Source organism: Suricata suricatta, chromosome 5, assembly GCF_006229205.1.
Source record: "Suricata suricatta isolate VVHF042 chromosome 5, meerkat_22Aug2017_6uvM2_HiC, whole genome shotgun sequence".
In the NCBI taxonomy this organism is placed as follows: domain Eukaryota; kingdom Metazoa; phylum Chordata; class Mammalia; order Carnivora; family Herpestidae; genus Suricata; species Suricata suricatta.
In genome coordinates, this window is record NC_043704.1 from 148,368,970 (window position 1) to 148,379,241 (window position 10,272).

Consider the following 10,272-nt stretch of genomic DNA (forward strand, 5'->3'; position numbering starts at 1 on the left):
TGGAAGGTGCTCAGCTCCCTGGAGATCAACATCCTGGGGCTGGTGATCCCCTTGGGCACCATGCTGTTCTGCTACTCCATGATCATCAGGACCCTGCAGCACTGCAAAAACGAGAAGAAGAGCAAGGCGGTGAGGATGGTCTTCGCTGTGGTGGCCCTCTTCCTGGGCTTCTGGGCACCTTACAACATGGTGCTCTTCCTGGAGACCCTGGTTGAGTTGGAGGTCCTTCAGGACTGCACCTTTGAAAGGCACCTGGACTATGCCATTCAGGCCACGGAGACCCTGGCCTTTGTTCACTGCTGCCTTAATCCCGTCATCTACTTCTTCCTCGGGGAGAAATTCCGCAAGTACCTCGTGCAGCTCTTCAAAACCTGCAGGGGCCCCTTCCTGCCCTGCCAGTACTGTCGGCTCCTCCAGATCTACCCCCCCGACACCCCCAGCTCGTCCTACACGCAGTCCACCGGAGATCACGATCTCCACGATGCTCTGTAGGCAACGAAGAGGCAAAGGATGGCGTGAAGCTTCCCACAGGGAGAGCTTATGTAACGTTGTACTGTGTGGGAGTCGTGAGCCGTGGCGGGAAGACGCCACTCATCCACTGCCGAGCGTGGGCTTCTTGCCCCACAGTCAGCTCCTCCTCCTGAAATCCATGGGTGCCGTCCAGTAAGGGCTCACCTGGGCTGCGGCATCACCCCCTCTCTGCAAGCTTGCCCGCAGGGCTGAGTGAGCAGAGGGAGGATTTTGGCGAGCATCTCAATGAGGTTACACATGATACTATAAGGGAAGGACCATTCATTCCTGCCTAACTGGCGGGGTTCTCTAGGGGGACCTGTGGAGGACTGAATGGTGGAATCGATCGCTACTTCTTGCCATGAAACATGGGCCCTTTGATTACTTTCTAGCTTTTGTGGGACAATAGAGAAAACTTTGAGTGCTGTTCTAGAGCTTTCCTGATAATCTATCTGAAGCCTGGGAGATTCCCTGGAGCCAAGTGTATGTGGAGACAGAGAGCGAAGTGATGAACCTGGATCCGTTCTTTTATCTTAAAGGATTATTTGTTAACAGAAGTCCAACTTTTGATGCTGATTCTAGGTGTGAGGATGTGACATGAAGGCATTAGCAAGGTCTGATGTCCAAACATGAAATACAAGGCATTAAAACATCTAAACATATTTGTGGAAATTCAAACATATTTTAATGTACTTATGAGCACATTTTGTTTTGATGAAAACAGATTTTTTGAAATTATTCAAATTTCACAAATAATACATAGGTGTGGATACACGGGTTTGGAGTCTTTTACTTGTTTACAAACAGAGCCTCCAAAACTAAAAATAACAAGGGCTAATAAAGTATGACAGTGACGCACCTGTTGTCAAGGGAGGCAAGAATAATCAACTAAAAGCTACTACCGATGTGGCATAAACAGGAGTGCCCAACAATTATGAAGTTGTGAAAAATGTCATCCTCTGCTAAGGTGCTGGCTTCCTTTTTAACTTTCGGATGACTCAAAATTTCACGCAGTCATTTCTTACAAGTCATTTTAATCATGTCATTAATCGTTCGACACCATTAAGTTAAATCTCTATTCTTACTCACAGACTTAATTAACTAGAATTCAGGAAAGGCTTTCGTCAAGGCGGGACAGACCTGTAATCCATCGCAAAACAAAAACCGGTCTTGCAAACCATCAACCGAATAATCGGTTCAAATGCTTCTGTAAGTTCACATCTTATCACACGCTCTACATTTATAAAGGATGCATTTCCAGAAAGTGTGTTTTTAAAAAAGTGATTTTAAAGAGGGTGAGTCGGTGTTGCCTTTGTAGACAAAGATCAAATAAACTTGTACATAGTCTGGCCGAGCCTCTTCTCCTGAGCCGGTTTGTGCTGGGTGTCCTGGTGGGGCCGTGGACCGCGTGGCTGTGGGTGTGGACGGCTGGTCCAGCGGGAGGAGCCACGGCCTGCTCCCCCCCCGACCCCGTGTAGACTCGATGAGTGCGAATGGGGGTAAGGACGGCAGTGCGGGGACACAGGGCGGCCCACCTTCTGGGCGGTGTCCCTAGGAGACTTCCGTCTGCCTGGTGGCCTGGTGATGCCGGCCTGCACATCCTCACTCTGGGACCCCCTGTGAGTCTAAACACATCCCTCTCCTCTCAGCCTCAGTTTCCTTCCATCTGTAAAGCAGAGTACATTCCAGAAAGAAAGAGGAGGCTTATTCCCTGGCACAGCTTGCAGCGGTGCCCGCTTCACCACGGTGAGACAGACTTCGGGGCTCCGGAAGGCAGACCACCGGCCAAGGGGGGTTCGCCGGCCCTAGGCTCCTCCATGCTCCACGCACACCACACACGGTAAACAGGTGGGTACAGTCGGCCTCCTGCTGCCATCCCTCCTCCTGAGCTCAGGGTCTCCCATTGGCTCCAGTCACTCAGGCCTTCCTTCCCTTGTCCCAAAGCCAGGGAGTATCCCCTTGGGATGGGGAATTTGGATCCTCTAGTGACACTCACACATGACCCTCTTGGAACACTGTCCCGTTCTGGGAACGGAAGCATGAAAAACAAGCCAGTGGCATGTCCCACAAAGGTGAGTCTAACTCTCCGTTCTGCACCCTGGACCGCGGCCCCTCCTGGTGGCAACATGTCCAGCTTCCGGGGAGCCCGGGGAGGGCAGACTAGGTGCAGTTTGTTTCAGAACAACAGAAATGGAGTGGTGGTGTGGAACACCATCCTAAATGCCGCTGAATTTCGTGCTTTTAGATGATTAGTTTTATATTATGTGAATTTCACCTCAGTGACAAGAACAGCAGCCACTCGCCCTGTCAGTGTCTGTCCTACGAGGGACACTCAGGTTCTGCTGAACAAGCACATTTCACCTTCTTCCAGTGAGAAGGGGAGACACAGGGCGTTGGCAAAGGCTCTTCAGACCTTTAGGGAGATTTTCCTTGAGAAACTCTCATAGCAGCTTGGAATGTTTGATGCAATTAATCCCGATGTGTTGGGTGTCTGCTTTGAGCTAAGCAGGATGCTAGGTTACAGAGAGAAGTAGGATAAAAATGGGAGCCTGCACTGGTGAGCTTTATAATCGGATAAAGGGAAAACACAAACTATAACGCCAGCCGGACACATCTGACCCCCGAATGCTTTGGGACCTTAGAGGGAGGAGACATGGATTCAGTTTCAAAGTTCATCAAACAGTTCACTGTGGAAGTAGGCCTGTAGAAGGAGCATGATTTTGATGAACAGAAGGGAGGAAGGAGGGGAGCCTGGTGGCTCAGTCGGTTAAGCATCAGACTTCAGCTCGGGTCATGATCTCACAGTCTGTGAGGTCGAGCCCTGCATTGAGCTCTGTGCTGACAGCTCAGAGTCTGGAGCCTGCTTGGGATTCTGTGTCTCCCTCTCTCTCTCTGCCCCTCCGCTGCTCACACTCTGAATCTCTCTCTCTCTCTCTTTCTCAAATAATAGACACCGCCCCATGTGGGACTGAAGCTCTCACCACACCAGCCATCAGGAGCACGGCTGGCTGGCAGCTCTCAGCCAGTCTCCCTTCAGGACCATCCTCCCTGGAGCACCTCCTATCCAGTGATTGGCTCCTGAGGGGAAGTAAACACTCGCTCTCTTGCTGTAACCTGGGAGGACTCCGGCAGGCCTTTCCCATTCCAGAGCTCCCGGCTAGGCTGGCTGGGGCCTCTGTTGCAACTACGCTGTAGTTCACTTTCCTACTGTCTGGTCTTGCTTCCTTCATGCCCTTAGAGGCATTGTTCCCAAGACGATGCCCCATTAAAGCCCTTGAATGCCAATCTCAGAGCCTACAGGAACCCCTGTCTAAAAGGAGGACTTTGGGAGGGGAAGGGGGCTAGCACAAATGCAAAGTACCCCCAGGCGTGGAGAAATGAGAAGACATCATCTCTGCATCAGGGATGTCCTTTATTCATCAGCTTCTGGCCAGAGACCCCATCTGACTTTTGGTCCCTATGCTGCCACTTGTCAGTGCACCTTTGCTCCCATAATTTGTCCCTGAGGCATCTCCCTTTACACTACTGTCATGGTCATGGGCCATCTCTCTCCTTGGCTGTGCCGTAGCCACCTGGCGTCCTATATTCTGTACGGGTCAGTGACTTCCTGGCCTCCAGTGAACCAGCCACAGCTCCACCCACTTTTGTGTTCACAATACTTTACTCCTTAAACGTTTAGAACGGCTCCAAATTCCCCTTGCAGAAAAGCCAAGATCCACCAGGTGCTTTCATATATCGAAACTCAATTCAGCTTCTTCGCAAAGTCGATACGGTTGGGTTTATCACCCCCAAGAAACTGAGGTTCAGGGAAAACACTGTTCTCATCATGAATTAGACTAACTCCACCAACAGTAACCCCCACCTAACTGCCCAGCAGTTTGTGCCTAGCACAAAGCATTTGTTCAATTATTTTCTAATGAATGAGTGAATTTCCTTATCTCTTAATTAAGCTCTCTATATTGGCAATTCAAGTTTCTATTTCACTACACAAAGTTAGGCTGTCCTCTCTCCAAAATCCCCACTGTGTTTCTAATAAAACTTTATGTGACCGAGTTCAAAGATTGATTGAATTGTCTCTTACTTCCAGAAATCAGTAGGTGTTCTTTGGGTCAAAAATTACTTCATTATGACTTTTGCTATGAGCATAGTTGCAGAAGTCTGCATTCTCATCTTCTCTAGGAAACCATAAGATAACAGCAAGAAGAATGAATTAAGGGGCGTCTGGGTGGCTCACTCGGTAGAGCGTCCAGCACCCATTTAGCCCGTCCGCCCACTCAAAACCCCTCCAGCAACCCCCAGTTTGTTCTCTGTTAAGAGTCTCTTATGGTTTGCCTCTCTCTCTCTTTTTATCTCCTTTTTCCTTCCCTTCCTGTACATTGATCTGGGAAAACCCCACTTTAAAAAATATTTATTTGGAGCGCCTGGGTGGCTCAGTCGGTTGGGTGGCCGGCTTTAGCTCAGCTCATGATCTCGCGGTTTGTGAGTTCGAGCCCTGCATTGGGTTCTGTGCTGACAGCATGGAGCCTGGAGCCTGTTTCAGATTCTGGGTCTCCCTCTCTGTCTGCCCCTCCCCTTCTCATGCTTTGTCTCTGTGTCTTTCAAAAATAAATAAACTTTAAAGAATGTTCATTTATTTATTTTGAGATACAGCACAAGATGGGGAAAAGGGCAGAGAGAGGAGAGAGAGAATCCCAAGCAAGCCCCCACTCAGGATTCTGTCCCTCTCCCTCAACAAAAAGTACATGGGAATTTAGCCTATATTAGAGGCGGCATTAAAAATCAAATGAGAGGGGTGCCTGGGTGGCTCAGTCGGTTAAGCATCGGCTTTGGCTCAGGTCATGATTTCATGGTTTGTGGGTTTGAGCCCTGTGTCAGGCTCTGTGCCGACAGCTTGGAGCCTGGAGCCTGCTTTGGATTCTGTGTCTTCCTCTCTCTTTCTCTGACCCTCCCCTGCTCACACTGTCTCTCTCTGTCTCTCAAAAAAAAAAAAAAAAAAAAGAAAAGAAAAAAAGAAAGAAAGAAAGAAAAAAAGAAAATAAAGTGTGGGATATATTTAATTTCTTATTAAAGGAATGGACCAAATAGACTGCCCTCTGGGGGAGAAAAATTAAGCTTTGATTCTTATATCACATCATTAAGCTTCCAAAATATAAATTATTTAGGGGCGCTTGGTGGCTCAGTTGGTTGAGGTTGATTTTGGCTCAGGTCATGATCTTCTGGTTTGTGGTATCAAGTCCCGCGTAGGGCTCTGTGCTGAGAGTTGCAAAGTCTGCTTGGGCTTCTCTCTGCCTCTCTCTCTGTCTCTCTCTCTCTTTCTCTATCTCTCAAAAATAAATAAACATTAAAAAAATGGGCAAACGTTAAAAAAAGATAAAGTATTTAAATGTAAAAATTGGAACAATAAAAGTTGTCATAGGAAACAGGAGAATTTTGCATAATTTGACATTGGCAATGCGTTTCTGAAAATTCAGACGACTTAAACAGAAGATTAAAAAATTCAGCTATGTGAATATAAAAACACGTGTGACACAAATAACACCAAAAGAAAAATCAGGAGACGGACAGCCAACTGGTGAGAACGTTTACATGCAGTCGAACTTGTTCACTCAAGTGGCACATGGATGTTTAGGCTGTTATTCTCATACTTTTCTATATTTTTATAAATATTTAATAATAAAAATTTAATTAATCGGTGGATATCTATACTATGCAATGTGATGCTATTAAAAAGAATGCTTTTCAGCTACATACCTGCTATCATGCAGAAATGTCCATGATATGTTAATAGCTTTTATTTTATTTATTTATTTTTAGACTGAATTACCGTTATTAATATATACATCAAGTTATTGAAATAGTGACTCCACGTAGATGTAGTTTTTCTCTGACAGATGGCACCCACAGGTACAAACATGCTGAGATGTCTAGGGCCTTCAGATGTTTACTTGAAAAGATTCTTTTTTTTTTCTTTCCCAGAGAGGGAGAGTGGGGGAGAGAGGCAGAAGAAGAGAGAATCCCAGCCATGCTCCACGCTCAGCTTGGAGCCCAACTCAGGGCTTGATCCCATGATGCTGGGATTGTGGCCGGAGCCTGGATCAAGAGTCAGACGTTCAACTGAATGAGCCACCCAGGTGCCCTGAAAAGATTCTTTTTTTTTAATTTAATAGTTTATTTATTTTTTTGAGACAGAGAGAGAGAAAGAGACAGAGCATGAGCGGGGTAGGGGCAGAGAGAGGGAGACACAGAATCTGAAGCAGGCTCCAGGCTCTGAGCTGTCAGCACAGAACCCGATGCAGGGCTTGAACACAGGAACTTGAGCTGAAGTCAGACACTTAACTGACTGAGCCACCCAGGCGCCCCCTGAAAAGATTCTTCAACAGGAGTTTGATATTGGGTTTCCTCATCTAGCTGAAGATTCACTGATTCTTCGTAATCAAGCATGTCTTTGATTTAGATGATTAATGACATTTCTACTGATTTGGCTAGGATCTCCCCAAGGAAGAGACCCACATGTAGGGCACATCACAGGAGCTATCTGAACTGGGGGATTGCTGGGACAATGATCCAGAAAACGCTGTCTGGTAAAATCTGGTGCTTGACACAAGGGACACTTGAAGGCAAGAAGCCTGGAAGACTTGTATTCTCTTGGTAAGTTTATCTGTTATCCGATGTAGATGTTTCACTCCTATTATTGCTCCCTGCTGAATTGTGAGAGACGTGAAAGTTTGAGATGATAGAGGAAACACCATATTCATCTTGGTACTTCTTACAAGATTTGTCGTGATGTCTCATGCGATAGAATTTAAGCTGGTTTGCACAGTAGCTGCAGCTACTGGAAAACTTCCTCATGACAATTTAAGGTCTATGGCCCGTTCGGGACCAGCTCTCTCTCTCTCTCTCTCTCTTCCAGGCCCACTTCCTCGACAGAGGGGACGATGTATTCTGCTTTCTCTCGTCGCAGTCAGGAAATATTTTGTACAGGAAACTTGCTGACAGGCCGGGTCTGCACGGATGTTTTGTGGACCTTCTGACAGTGCAGTAGAAATCGTCTTCAGTGTAGGACAAGGCCACCTAGAGCCCCTCGGCCGCGGGGGGCGAGACGGGGGCCGAGGCCGTGGCAGCACCTGACTCTCTGCATGAACTATTAACAGCATTTTTAAAATCTGGAAGGATAAACCCCGAACTTAACCTCCAAAATGTTAGCCATTAAAAAGAATTTCCCCCCAGATCTATTGAGCTATTGTTGACGTTAGTCATTTCATAGAAGGAAGAATTTCGCTTTATGCTTTCTAGGCTTCTTTATTTCTTTAAACAAACATGCATTACTTTCATAATCTGCCAGCACAATAGAAATATTTCCATTTTAGAAAATAAAAGGAGGGGCACCTGGGTGGCTCAGTCGGTCGAGTGACTGACTTCGGCTCATGTCACGATCTCGCGGTTTGTGGGTTCAAGCCCCACGTTAGGCTCTGTGCTGACAACTCAGTGCCTGGAGCCTGCTTCCGATTCTGTATGTCTCTCTCTCTCTCTCTCTCTGCCCTTCCTCTGCTCATGATCTTTCTCTCTCTCTCAAAAAAAAATTAAAATGTTAAAAAAAAAAGAAAAGAAAAAGAGACCTTGATGATTATGGAAAGCTGACTGAGGAACCACAGAGAGAGATTTTAAGAAAGAGGGCTCACCGGTGAGGTAAGCAGAGGACGCACATCCTGACATGACACCTGCCTACGGAGGTCTAGGTGCTTTGAAGAAGATGCTGATGTCAGTGCCAGAAGTGGGTCACAGGGTTCACAGTGTGGGGCGCGTGCAAGATCGCATTAGGAGTCTGCGGAACGTTTGCATCCTTTTGATCACACAGGAGATCAATGAGACCCAAGCTGGAGGCCGGCGAGGCAGCAGAGAGATCTCCATGGAATGTGCAGGGGCCGCCTCCTCTCCATGGTGGCCTTGGTTGGAGGGAGGGATTTCTCTGCATTTTGATGACCTCACCATGAAAACATCACATGCAAATAAAGCGAACCTGGTTCAGGCGCTGTGTTTTGTGGCCCCAGTCGGCTCCTCTTGGGGGAACAACTGAGGGGGAGTTGGAGACGCCTCGTGCAGCGGATACGGATACGGAGTGACTTGGGAGGGGATGGGCTTGAACTGTGCCTTGAAAACTTTTTGAGGTCACAGAACTGCTGAAGCATTCACTGGGAGGACTTCTAGTTAAGGAGCAGCAAAAATTCACAGTTTGGGGGTCTTCCTGTTTTCCAAAGCTTACCAAGATGGCAGATAACATGCAGCAAGAGAGACTTACGAGATGGTTCCATACAAAGGCCACTTTGGAAACCAGAGTGATGGTGATTCGTAAAGTTGGACATATATCTACCGTGCGATCCAGGGGTTTTCCACCTAGGTATTTCCTCAAGTGAAATGAAGATATCAGTCTATATAAAGGTTTGTTCTAGAATGTTCATAACATCATACTTCATGGTAAAAGACTGAATGCCTTCCCCTTCAGAAGATCAGAAACAAGACAAGTATGTCTGCTCTGGCCGCTTCCCTTCATGTTGTATCTGAGGTTCTTGGCAGGAGGGGAGAAGGTAGGAAAAAGAAATAAAATGCATCCAGATTGCAAAGGAAGAAGTAAAACTATGTCTGTAAAATGACATACTCTGAGGAATCCATAAGTAAGTATTAGAGCAAACAAATACATTCAGCAGATACATATGTATATACCTACATATATATATATATATATAGGCAATGAGTAATCTAAAAAATAAATGAGGAGACAATTCCATGTACAAGAACAAAGATAAATTTAACAAAAAGTGCAAGATAAGTGCACTGAAAGTAGAAAACACCATGGATGTAAATAAGAGATGCGCTATGTCCACAGAAGAACACTCTGTTCTGATTGAAGGGAAGGCTTTGTAGGTTAAATATTTTTTTTAAATGTCAATACTTTCTTTTTTTAGTTTATTTATTTATTTTGAGAGAGAGAGAGAGAAAGAGAGAAGCAGGGGAGGGGACAGAGAGAGAGGAGAGAGAGAATCCCAAGCAGGCTCCACATTGTCAGGATACAGCCTAACATGGGGCTCAATCCTACACATGTGAGATCATGGTCTGAGCCAAAATCGGACCAGACAGTCGAAGGAGCCACCCAAGGGGCCACAAAATGTTAGTAGTTCCTAAACTGATTTCTAGTTTCACTAAAATCCCTATCACAATCCCAGTTGGCTTAAAACATTTGTGTGTGTGTGTGTGTGTGTGTGTGTGTGTAAACCGACAAGCTGATTATGCACAGCAATGAATGGGATCCAGAAGGGCTAAAACAACTTTGAATGAAAATAAAATTGGAGCACCCTCACTTCCCAATTTCAAAACTTACTACAAAACCACTGTGATGAAGACAATGTGGTACAGCAGAAGGACAGACATAAAGATCAAGGGATTGGACTTGAGAGTCCAGAAATAAACCCTCATGCTAACGGCTCACTGATGGTTTGACATGGGGGTCAAGATAATTCAATGGGGGGAAAGAATGGTTTCTTTCAACAACCAGGCTTGGAACAAACGGATATTCACATGCAAAAGAACGAAGCTGGACCTCTACCCCACTCCACACACGCACAACCCCCCCCACAATTAAAATAGATCCAAGATCTAAATGTAAGACCTAAAACCGTAAAGTTCTTAGAAGAAAATATAGTTATAAATCTCTATGACCTTCAGTTAGGCAAATTTGTAGAGACGAGAAGCGGTGCGTGGTTGCCTAGG

General features: G+C 46.2%; 1 pseudogene; it reads right to left on the minus strand.

The window, feature by feature from the left end:
• Positions 1-4,600: 4,600 nt before the first annotated feature.
• LOC115291290 lies at positions 4,601-8,788 on the minus strand (annotated as a pseudogene).
• Between the last annotated feature and the right edge of the window lie 1,484 nt (positions 8,789-10,272).